The sequence below is a fragment of the Arachis hypogaea genome, chromosome 17, assembly GCF_003086295.3.
Source record: "Arachis hypogaea cultivar Tifrunner chromosome 17, arahy.Tifrunner.gnm2.J5K5, whole genome shotgun sequence".
In the NCBI taxonomy this organism is placed as follows: Eukaryota; Viridiplantae; Streptophyta; class Magnoliopsida; order Fabales; family Fabaceae; genus Arachis; species Arachis hypogaea.
Genome location: NC_092052.1, coordinates 73,401,644 through 73,414,467, shown reverse-complemented (window position 1 = coordinate 73,414,467; position 12,824 = coordinate 73,401,644). Strand labels below are relative to the sequence as shown.

Genomic DNA, 12,824 nt, shown 5'->3' with positions numbered 1-12,824 from the left:
AATCAACATACTAAACTAGGAGAATCAATAAAACTATCTAAATTCTGAGTTCCTATAGATACCAATCATTCTGAACTTCAAAGGATAAAGTGAGATGCAAAAACTGTTCAGAGGCAAAAAGCTATTAGTCCCGCTCATCTAATTGGAGCTAAGTTTCATTGATATTTTGGAATTTATAGTACATTCTCTTCTTTTTATCCTATTTGATTTTCAGTTGCTTGGGGATAAGCAACAATATAAGTTTGGTGTTGTGATGAGCGGATAATTTATACGCTTTTTGGCATTATTTTTAGGTAGTTTTTAGTATGTTTTAGTTACTTTTTATTATATTTTTATTAGTTTTTAAATAAAAATTACATTTCTGGACTTTACTATAAGTTTGTGTGTTTTTCTATGATTTCAGGTATTTTCTGGCTGAAATTGAGGGACCTGAGCAAAAATCTGATTCAGAGGCTGAAAAAGGACTGTAGATGCTGTTGGATTCTGACCTCTCTGTACTCGAAATGGATTTTCTAGAGCTACAGAAGCCCAATTGGCGCGCTCTCAATCGCTTTGGAAAGTAAAGATCCTGGGCTTTCCAGCAATATATAATAGTCCATACTTTTCCCGAGTTTCGCAAACTGGTGTTTAAACGCCAACTTTCTACCATATTCTGGCGTTAAACGCCAGAACTGGCATAAAAGCTGGAGTTAAACGCCCAAACTGGCACCAAAGATGGTGTTTAACTCCAAGAAAAGTCTCTACATATGAAAGCTTCAATGCTCAGCCCAAGCACACACCAAGTGGGCCCAGAAGTGGATTTCTGCATCATTTACTCATTTCTGTAAACCCTAGGTTACTAGTTCATTATAAATAGGACCTTTTACTATTGTATTTTCATCTTGGTTATTCTGGTTCCCCCTCTGGGGCCGAAGCCAATGACCACCATTATCACTTATGTATTTTCAACGGTGAAGTTTCTACACCCCATAGATTAAGGTGTGGAACTCTGCTGTTCTTCATGAATCAATACAAAGTAGTACTATTTTTCTATTCAATTCATGCTTATTCTTATTCTAAGATATTCATTCTCACACAAGAACATGATGAATGTGATGATTATGTGACACTCATTACCATTCTCACTTATGAACGCGTCCCTGACAACCACTTCTGTTCTACATGAAAATAAGCTTGTATGTGTATCTCTTAGGTTTCCAATCTAAGATTAAAACCTTCGTGGTATAGACTAGAATTATTGGCAGCCATTCCTGAGATCCGGAAAGTCTAAACCTTGTCTGTGATATTCCGAGTAGGATTTGGGATGGGATGACTGTGACGAGCTTCAAACTCGCGAGTGTTGGGCGTAGTGACAGACGCAAAAGGATCAATGGATCCTATTCCAATATGAGTGAGAACCGACAGATGATTAGTCGTGCGGTGAGCGCATTTGGACCATTTTCACTGAGAGAATGGACGGTAGCCATTGACAAACGTGATCCCCTAACATATAGCTTGCCATGGAAAGGAGTGTGAATGATTAAATGAAGATAGTAGGAAAGCAGATATTCAGAAGCAACAAGCATCTCCATACGCTTATCTGAAATCCCACCAATGAATTACATAAGTATTTCTATCTTATTTTATATTTTTTTATATTTTAATTCTCAAAACCTCATAACCATTTGAATCTACTTGACTGAGATTTACAAGATAACCATAGCTTGCTTCAAGCCGACAATCTCCGTGGGATCGAACCTTACTCACGTAAGGTTTATTACTTGGATAACCCAGTGCACTTGCTGGTTAGTTGTGCGAGGTTGTGAAAAAAGAAGTGAGATTACAATTGTGCGTACCAAGTTGTTGGCGCCATTGAGATCACAATTTCGTGCACCAATAATGTCAAATTTGCTTTGAGGTACATGACCCAATCTAAAATGCCATAAATTCTCAATAGAAAAGTTTGAAGTTTGTGTAACTAAATTTGCTGTCCTAATATTAGAAGGAAGTAAAATCTTGTCAATATAATTTTGCATGTCTAGAATCCTAGTACTCCTATTATATGTTGTATTTTCTATGTTGTCTTTTTGTGCTAACTCTAATGCAAGAAAATCTAGCATGTATAATCCATGTTTTGCTCTAGCTGTGCCAATCATCTTCAAAGAGGTCCGATTCTGTATCTCACAAATTTTGTCAGTAAAAACACATTTGCAATGCAGGCCTTCTGTATGTTTGGAAATAGATAAAAGATTGAAGTTAAAACTTAGTATGTACAGCACATCCGTGAGATAGAATGTAGCTGAAAATACCACAATTTCACTTATAGTTGCAGCTGTGTGTGTTCCATCTGGTAATTTACCAGAATTGGTCTAATATGTCTAAAATGTGTAAAAAATGCAATGAGTGTGATACATGATCAGTAGCTCCTGTATCAAGCAGCCAAGAATTTGAGAAAAAACTTTTTACTGACAAAAATCATGCAATATGAGAGCTCTTGCAAAGTTTATAAGTCTCTAAAGGTATACCTCCACTCCCTGCATTTGATTGACTGACATCTCTCATGTTTGCTCCTTGAAAAAATTGTGCACACTCCTGCCGAAGAAAGGTAAGCAGTGCATCTCTCAAACTCTGATTGAATTGGGATTGACCATCAGGTTCCTTGTCCTGCTTGACATTGTGGGTGCTGCTCTTTTCAATTCCAACAGCAATATGATTAGCCATAACTCCGTTGCTAGTCTCTCGTGGCCATTTCCGCCTTTGTAGATGGGTTGGAAATCCATGTTTGTGGTAACAAGTATCCACAAGATGCGCTGCCTTGTGACAATAAGAACAGGTCTTAGATGCTGAATTTCTTCCACCTCTACTTCCATGAGTTCCTCGTCCTCTTTCTCTAGAAATATTGCTTGGATTATTGTTGAAATTATGAACTGAATTTCCCAAACCTGGGTGTAGGAAGTAAACACTTGCTGGATCTGCAAGTAAATTGGTACTCGATTGTGGCTGCAAACTCGATAGTTGGCTTATAATGCGAGCTAGATTTCGAAGCTGAAAGCTCTCATGTGAGCCGTTCCTCAACATTAGGTCAGAAGGAGTGTTGGCTATTGATGCTAATTCAATGCTCTATTTGTATCCAAAAGCTTCACCTCTTTCACGATCCTCCACGCTCACCGCACCATGATAAAATCGTGATCTGGATCTGATTTTATTGAAGAAAATAAGATTGAAGTGGAGGAAGAAGACTCAGAGAAAGTGAATTTTTCATATGAACAAATACAAAACCTAAAATTGAAAGAAAAACCACAGAGTACAAGAGAGTACATATTGTTATCCACTATTTATAGCTATTAGAAAATTAACCTTACTAAAACCTAACTCATGGTAAATAAATTAACTATGGTTATAAGGTAATTACTATTGCTAGCTTTAACCTCTAATCAAATCAAACTTTTCTATCATTCTAACTAAAGAATTATTCAACCATAATCAGTTACAGCTTGCTTTTGTGAGCCATTAGATACCAGCTTAATATCATCTCCAACAGATACAAAAATGGCAGTTATAATTATTGATAAGGAATAATATACTACCAGCTTAGGTTACTCAATAACCTCGACGGATCATAATTTGCAATAAAGACAGTTCTCTCTTCTTATTTTCATACATGTAACTAGTTTCTTGAACTTTGGTGCCTGAACTTGAAACTGTTATCCCCCTTAACCTAATAGCTACTTGTATGTGGAACTGCTGCTGCATACTGAGTGTCTATAACATCAATCACCCTGTTGGCTATAGCGCTGGCATAGACTGAAGAACCTTCTATTATCTGCCTCAGTGAAACAGGCCATAGTTAAATACAGAAGTATAACAATGTGATTCAAAAGATTTATGATTGCCCTTGTTAGTTTCATGTCAAAAAGAAATATCAACCTTGCTATTGAACAAGAAACTGTAATATTCACCAACATGTCCACCTTAAATAATATAAAAAGAGAACATGGAAACTCTTTTCATTAATATTTAGTTATCATATTCCCTTCAAGATAATATAATTCTATTAGAGTTCAATCCAACAACAAAGCCGCATTTTCATCCACAACTTAAGATATAGTTTTAGGATGTCAGTTTGGTGAATACTTAATATTATATCTAAAGTTTACATCCATCTTGCAGTTGAATTATTTGACAACTGAAATGACAGAAAAAAACGGTTTAAGAGAAAACTCACCTGAAGTTGTAAAATTAGTAGAACCTTTTTTGTCCCCTTCGTGATTATCTTTAGTACTTTTCCCAGATGCAGAAGATTTGCGACCTACATCTTTAGCTGGTTGAGAACCAGATGACGTGTCCACGCCTTCACGTTTCTGCCTGGCTTGCTCGGCCATAGGTTGCCACTTTGAGAGCATGTCGTCTCCCCCAACAGCAGCACTAGCAGCAACATTTGCTACATTTGTCCTCATCTTGTCATCCTCTTCCTTGTTCACCTGCAGCTTACTAAATATTAATGAAAAGAGTTTCCATGTAGATAATGGAAAAATATAAGAATGGGATAATAAAAACCTTTGATGATTTATTACGACCCTCATCATTGTCCATGTCACCATCAGCTCATGCATTACCATCCATCTATATTTTAAAATGGACTGAAATTAAGAAATAGGCACAAGTATCAAATGCCAATAAGTGCAAAATACCCACGTCATTTGTTTTTGAAGCTTCTCTGCTTCTGCCTGTCTGTTCCGAGGGTTACCTGAAACTGAAGGTCGATCTCGGAGGAGATCTGCTGTTGTGGTTGGAGCTGTTTGCGTCTGACTTGCTGATCCTTGAGATGTTGCTGATCCTTGATCACCAGAGGGTGGTGGTACCTGCAAGAGACTCCAATGCTTAAGTTAGCACGGGCTTTGAGTAGGTTTTCTGTGTAGAATCGGAGTATGAGTTATACATAGGTGCTCTAGTGTATTTATAGTAGTGTGGAGTGACCTCCCTTGAGATAAGTTTGTTATCTTATCTTATCTTTTGTGGGTGAGTCCCCTTATCTTTAACCAGCCGCCTTTTAAGTGGGCTGTTATCTTCTACTTTGGGCCTATTTGGGCCCTTATAGCAATTTGGTCGAGCTCTTTAGGAAGAGGTCGGTGTCGACCAACCTTTATAAGAGGTCGGTCGTTTTTGTCTTCGTTCAAACCGGTTCGCCTAGCTCAACCTAGGGTATGAACAGTGCCCCTGCTTGAGCTCGATCTTCCCCTTGAGGTTGTGTTTTCAAAACTTTGACCCCTTTGAGGAAGTCGTGCTCGAGCATCTTTTGACTTTGGTTGATATTGAGTAGTTTCTCCTCGTGCGAGTCTGGTATCACCTTTTTGAATGCAAGGCGTTTTCAACTTCTTTTAATTGCGGCGTGCCTCGTGCGTTTTAATTTTCCTTGGGAACGCGCGATTGTTTTTAAAGCTCATTGATTAGGTTTTTAACCCTTTTACCGTTTCATTTTCCCTCTTTGTTTCGAAAAGAGAAGAATTTAAATTTAGCCGTTTTCTCCTACCCCTTTCTGTTTTGATTTGTTCTTCGCCCTTGCCTTCCAACCTGCTTTTTTCGTGCATTTCTTTTGTTCAGTAAAGAAGAGCTTCTTTTCCTCAAGGTTGCTCCTTTCTTGGATTTTTGAAGCTTTGTTGGTGAAGATTGCTCGTGGCTTACTGCTTGTTTTAGCTTCTTCCTCAGGTTAGTATTTTACTTTATACCTTTCTTTTTTACATGCTTTATTTGTCGTCGTTCTCATCGCTTTTACCCTTGCATGCTTTTCCTTCGTACAAAGTTTTGATCTTTGTTGAACTTCTCTTGAAAAAGGTTGAAACATGCAAACGTGATTCTCGTGTGCTCTTATTTTTTTTATAGTTACAGTCTTTTTATCTTTGCTGTTTGTATGAAGAAATGCTGGTACTTAGGTTAAAACTCCTTGTATTCTCTTTCTGTTTGAGAGGGTTAGGGCTCTGACTTTTTGCATCATTTTCTTTTCTGAGTTTTGCTCTGTTGTTGCCTCCAAAGGGTGCCCCTGGGCTTTTGGTGTTGATCCTCTATTTTTTGCGAGTCCTGGGGTTCCCTTTTGCTGCCATATCTAACACTTGTTGATTGTTTCTTTATCGTTCTCTTATTGTCCCAGTTGTTTGGTAGTGACCTTTTTTCTTTTTTCTTACTGTAGGTGTAGTTGCTATATGTCTACCCGTAGGAATATTGTCGAGATGTCCACCAAAATCCTTGCTGGCATGGCTGACTCGCTAGACTCTATAGTCCTGATGTGTGTTACTGTGGCCGATCCGGAGTACTGTGTGAGGCTTAGGAGGTTCCATAGGATCTATAGCAATAGGGATAATGAAAAGAATTATGAACTGTTGTCGCCCGATCCTGAGGAGAGGGTTAGTTTCCCTCCCTTAACTCAGGGAGAACGCCCCTTCTTTTATGCTTATGACTATTTCTTTAGTCAGCTGAATATCACCATCCCTTTTACTGCTTTTGAGACCGACCTCTTATGGACTTGTAATATGGCCCCTTCCCAGCTTCATCTGAACTCTTGGGCCTTCATTAAGATTTTTCAGCTGTTGTGTCAAGAATTAGGTGTCTGACCTACCATATCACTTTTTCTTTACCTTTTTGTATTGACAAAACCTGGAGTGGCCAAAAAGAAAGCTTCTTGGATTTCCTTCCGAGCTACCCAGGGGAGGAAATTATTTTCAATGTTTGACGAGTCCTTTTGGGATTTTAAAAACTATTACTTCAAGGTCCGAGCTGTTGAGGATGCTCGCCCTTTCTTTTTGGATGAGAATGATGATCCCACCTTCCCTTTATGGTGGTAAAAAGATATAGTAGCTCCCAAATATTCCTGGGAGAGTCTAGATGAAGTAGAACAAGCTTTTGTGGGTGTTCCAGAGGAGCACTGGGGGGAACCTCCTCATCTGGACACAAAGAGGTTTTTGGGAGATCCTTCCCTCCTTCGTGCTGAGCTAGGTAGTGTCCGACTTCTTTCTTTGTAGAAATGCTTTTCTGTTTGCTATTCGTGGTTTGTCTTTCGAATTCTACTATATAACTATTTTCTTGGCTTCTTTTTTAGAAATGGTGAAATATTCAGACTCCATGAGGGCTTTCCGAAAGGCCAAGAAGGCGACAGCTGCCCAAAACTTAACGGCGAAGACATTGGGGGAAGGATCTTCTCAGGTGCCCCCGAAGAAGCCGACTTCTGACTCTCAAGGCCTGAGAAAGATCATCCCAACCCCTAGAGTTCGAACAATTCCATCTGATCTATTTCAGGCGACTTCTGGTCCTGCCTCCTCTCCTAATGCTGCTAGCCTACCTCCCAAGTGCCAAAAGACTGTTGGGACTTATAATCTTGATGACAAAGAATTTGATGGTGTGGCCTTTGCCACAGAATTGACTGCTCCACATGGTAAAGTCCCTCTGGACGACGTCTCGATCCTTCATCACCTTGACTTCATAACGAGCAATAGTATTCAGATGGCCAATGTTGGCGCGGCCTTGTCTCGGGTTGTTAAGGAGTCCCCTGTCCGTGCTACCAAGGCCTTTCTAGAGGATGCCCGGGCTGAATTTGATAGGGTGAAAGGTCTAAAGGATGAGCTCGATGCCAGGGTTGCCAAGTTGGAAATTGATGTGGAGAAAGAGAAGGAGCGTGCTACTAGGGCGGAGGCAGCTGCTAACTTGACTGAAGAGGCTGCAAAAAAGTATAAGGAGAGCTATACTCGGACCTACGGCGAGTTGCTAGAGACTAAGGAGAGGCTTCAATCTGCCCAATATGATTATGCCGAGCTTCAAGGTCATATGGTGAGTAGTATGACTGACATATATGAGATTTTGAAGGCTTAGGTCCGAGTTCTTGCTCACGAGGCCGATCTCTCCTTGTTTAGTATGGATAACATGGTGGAGGATGGCAAGATTTTACCTGCCCCTGATGATGAGGATGAGGGTCCTCTTCCTGCGCCACCAGCCAAAGCTTCGGCAGCTTCAGCTTCTTCCATTCCTTCAGAGGTTGACCCTCCTGAGCCTGACGTGGAGATTCTAAACGGGCCGGATGGAGTTGTCAATGCTACTCCGATCTCGACCATGCCTCCTTCTCCTCCTGCCAAGGATGTTGCCACTAGGGCAAATTTGGATCCCCTATAACTTTTTATGCTTGTGTACTGTAATAGTCCGACTTGTGGACTTTGAACTTGTTTATGTTTTTGTAACTCTCTTATAGTTGACTCTTCTGACATTTGGTTGCTTCTTAGCAACCTTTGTTTAGTTTAAACAAACACTTTAAACTCTTGGGCTTCCATTTAGGTGGATGATAAACCACTATTTTATGGTTTATCTTGTGCTCAATTGAGTAGTTTTTATCAACTCTTTACCCACTTATTCATACTATTTGTATGGTTTTACATTTGCCTTCCTAATTATGTGCTTTGATTGAAAACATGCTTCTTTGGCCTTAAGTTCCCTATGTTTAATCCTCTCTTATTACCATTAGATGCCTTGATATGTGTGTTAAGTGATTTTAGAGATTACAGGACAGGAATGGCTCAGAGGATGGAAAGGAAGCATGCAAAAGTGGAAGGAATACAAGAAGTTGGAGAAATTGTTAAGCTGTCCAGACTGACCTCTTCGCACTCAAACGGCTATAACATTAGCTACAGAGATTCAAATGACGCGGTTTCAGTTGCGTCGGAAAGCTAACGTCCAGGGCTTCGATTTGATATATAATATGCCATAGTTTCCTTGACTCTAGGCAACGCGAACGCGTGCTCCACACGGATACATCGCAGTGACGAAAATCAGCGTGACAGATTTCTTCTCCAGCGATTTCTGGGCTGTTTTCGACCCAGTTTTCGGCCCAGAAAACACAGATTAGAGGCTATAAAATGGAAGAACACATTCATTTATAATCATCAGCTAATAATTCATAGTTTTAGGTTTTAGATGTAGTTCTTAGAGAGAGAGGTTCTCTCCTCTCTCTTAGGATTAGGATTTAGGATTTCTTTGCTTTTAGGATTGTTTCTTTTTATCAGCTTCAATTTTTCTTTTATTTATTTTCCCAATTTAATTTATGAATATCCATGTTAGATTTGATTTCCTTTATTAATGCAATTTGAGGTATTTTCAGATTTAATTTTGCTTTGCTTTATTTTTATGGATGCTGTTAATTTAATTTAGAATTTTCCCTTTTGGCTTTGGTTGAGTCATTGGAGACACTTGAGTTATCAAACTCATTGTTGATTGAAAATTGGAATTCTTCAAGAATTAATTCGAGTTCCAATAACTCTAGCCTTTCCCAAGGAAAGACTAGGACCTGAGGAATCAAAATTAATTCATCCACTTAACTTACTTTCATAGTTAGAGGTTAACAAAGTGGGAGAAAAATCCAATTCTCATCACAATTGATAAGGATAATTAGGATAGGACTTCCAGTTCTTATACCTTGCCAAGAGTTTTATTTTATAGTTATTTATTTATTTTACTTGTCATACTGCTTCCTTACTTTCAAAACCCCCAATTTACAAGACTCATAACCAATAATAAGAACACCTCCCTGCAGTTCCTTGAGAAGATGACCCGAGGTTAAATACTTCAGTTATCAATTTCAAAGGGGTTTGTTACTTGTGACAATCAAAATGTTTGTATGAAAGAACTTTTGTTGGTTTAGAAGCTATACCTGCAATGAGGCTTTATCTGCGAATTTCTAGACGACGCAAAAGTTCTCTCTTCAAAATGGCGCCGTTGCCAGGGAATTGTAAACGTGTACCTTATTATTGGTTATTGTAAATATTTAAAAAAAATTTATCTTATCTTATCTTAGTTTTAAATTTCAAAAATCAAAAAAATTTTTTTTTTCAAAAATCATATCTTTTTCACAATATTTTCTTTTTATTAGTTTTTGTTTTTATTTTCTCCTACTACTATGAACTCTCACCCCTTTGGCTATGAGTCTGGTTACAATTATGTTGTAGGAAGAGGAGATTATAATGACAACATGCACCATGGTTGGAACAATCAAAGATGGGAGGAGCCACAAGGATTTGATCAACCCTCATGGCAACAACTACCTCCAATGTACTATCAACAACCATTCTGTGATGCATATCAAGGCAATGGCTATGGTGAGCAATCTTTTGATTATCAACAACCACCACCATATGCCTATGAACCCCCTCCTCAACATGACTTTGGACCACTATACTCACAAGCCCCTTTCCACCATTCACCTCCATATGACCCTAACTCGTATCCACCACACCAACCACCTTATGAGACATATGAACCATATATAGAACCACCCCAATTCCAACCCAATTACTCCTAAGAACCACCACCTTAATATTTGCCATCTCCATATCCATCAATCCAAGAGCACTATGATCCTACTTATGATAGCCGAGCGCAATAAGAATCAAGGGATCGTCTCACGGAAACAGTAAAAAAATTTCACGCAACCCTTCACCAATTGAATCAAGCAATAAATCAATTATCCTCTCGACGTTCGGACACTCAAGGAACCCCCATGGCTTCATGTGGACAATCTAATGTAGAACATAGCATGAAGGAGATACTAAAAACTCCAGTGGACAGTACGGAGTATGACTTTGTACCGGAACAAGTGGAGGAAGCTGTAATTATTGAAGAGGAAGAAGTGGTTGAAGACTTAGGAGATGCTGAACCCCCATGGGAAAGTCAAGTTATAAAGCCTCTTTCAAAGATGTTTGAAATTGATGTTGAGGAGGGTGTACAATCTCCAAGGCACACCCTGGTTGAAGACTTAGAAGAGGTTGATCAAGAGATGGAGATTCAAGAAAAGAAGGCACAACCTCCCATGCCCTTGGTGAGTAATGAAGAAGAGATTAAATTGGAAGAAAGCTACCAAGAGGAAGAGGTTGAAATTGAAGAAGCTTACAAGGAGGTGAAAGCTATTAGAGAAGAGCACAAGGGAGTGGAGCTTGCAAGTTCATTAGAAACACCTCTCCCAATGCCATTACCGTCCAACACAACGTTCAAGTGGGTGAAATTTCTATCCTTGACCTTTACTTTCCCACTTGAATATGGGATACTAGAGACGGATGGTCAACTTAGAGCTCTTTGTGGCATTAAGAGTAAGAGGAAGATGGTCAGTGGTAAGAATTGTCCTGCAAGGTTCATTATGGTTGGAAGCTTTAAGTTTAAACACAAAGGTTGGTGTAGAGCTCAATTGAATGGGTCTGGGAAGTTGTTTGGACGCTTCAGTGAGAATTTTAAGGCTGAGCCACCCAGATGGAATCATGATAATCAACTTGAAGACGGGTGTAGAAACAAGATTTGGGATTCAGGAATATATGAGGATCAACTTTGGGAGCTCAAAGCTTGTGAAGAACCCCATCAAGGCTTGAGGAATTCACTTAGTATTGATAGAGCTTATTGAAAGTCCAAGCATTGGTGGAAGTTTCAGGATGAGTTCAAGCACAAGCCGCCATGACAAGGAGCTCACCAAATGTCCAACTTAAGGACTTTAACTAAAAGTGTTAGGTGGGAGACAACCCACCATGGTATGATCGTTTCTTTTTCAGTTTTAATTCTAGTCTGTTTTGTTTGTTTTTATTTTATTTTATTGAACCTGAAATTATAAATAACTTTTGCATCAGCATCTGCATATTGCATTCTGCATTTTGCATAAAAAAAGGGGCACGCGACGCGACAGCGTAGCCAATGCGTCCGTGTCATATGTGCGTTGGGAAGAAAACAAGATTGAACAGAGAGTCATGCGAGAGCGTGGCTGGAGGCGTGCCTTTGGCACAAATTGATCCACGCGACCGCGTCGCTGACGCGTTCGCGTCATTTGCGAAAAATGCCTCCCATGCGTCCACGTCACCCACGCGAACGCGTGGCTCTGTAAAATCGACGTAAAGAGGTGTATGACAGTATGTTGGGCTGGAATGAGGCTGGAACCATGCTAGAAGAACAAGCCCTACCACCCGAACGCGTGCCCTATGCGTCTGCGTCATTTTTAAAAGACAGACCATCCACGCGATCACGTCAACCACGCGACCGCGTCACCAAAAAATTTGGCAAAAAGAGTTTCGAACAGAGAGTTGCACAAACGCGAGGCTGCACTCGCGCCAATCGCACAAATCAGGTCACGCGATCACGTGACCCACGCATCCGCGTCACCTGACCTTATCGCGCACCACGCGATCGCATCACTCACGCGTCCGCGTCGCCTGCGTCGCACAACTTATCCAAATCAGCGCCAATTATCCTATCTTTTCTTTTCTAACCCTAATTTCTTCTATCTTTTCTTTTTTTTCCTCTTTCTTTCTTACTTTATCTCTTTCACTTCTCATTCTTTTTCACCTTCATTCTATTTTACTTCATTTATTTGCATACTTTCATTCATTGTATTTTAATTTTGTGCATATTTTTACTTTTTTTTCTAAATTTATTACTTTTCTATTGGTGTTGAATTTTCTTATTTAACTGTTGCATCTTCTCTTGTATTATTTTGAGTGCTTAGTGACTTGTTTTATTCTGGTTAGATAATATTATCAATGCCAATCTTTTATACCTGTATTTCTTTTGCATTGACATGAATTTATATTATCTCTCCTTACCCACACTCTCTTCCCTATTGTTGCAAATTTTTGCACTCTTGATTTGCCAGGTACTTCTACTGTTTTCTCACTTGCATGTTGTAGCTACCATGTAATTGAGACCCTCATTTGGCATTAACCCAACCAAATTTTATTTGTCTTCTTATCTTTATTTCTGGGTTACTGTTATTATTTTTCTCTTCTTTCAGGCTGGCCACCGAAGATGGAAAAAGGGAGAAACTTCTAAAAGGGGAGACAAAC

At 39.5% G+C, this 12,824-nt stretch overlaps 1 pseudogene; it reads right to left on the bottom strand.

Moving 5' to 3' along the window:
- Positions 1-3,697: 3,697 nt before the first annotated feature.
- The window catches only part of LOC112763421 (transcription initiation factor TFIID subunit 4b-like), a 37,022-nt pseudogene continuing 27,895 nt past the window's right edge, over positions 3,698-12,824 (bottom strand).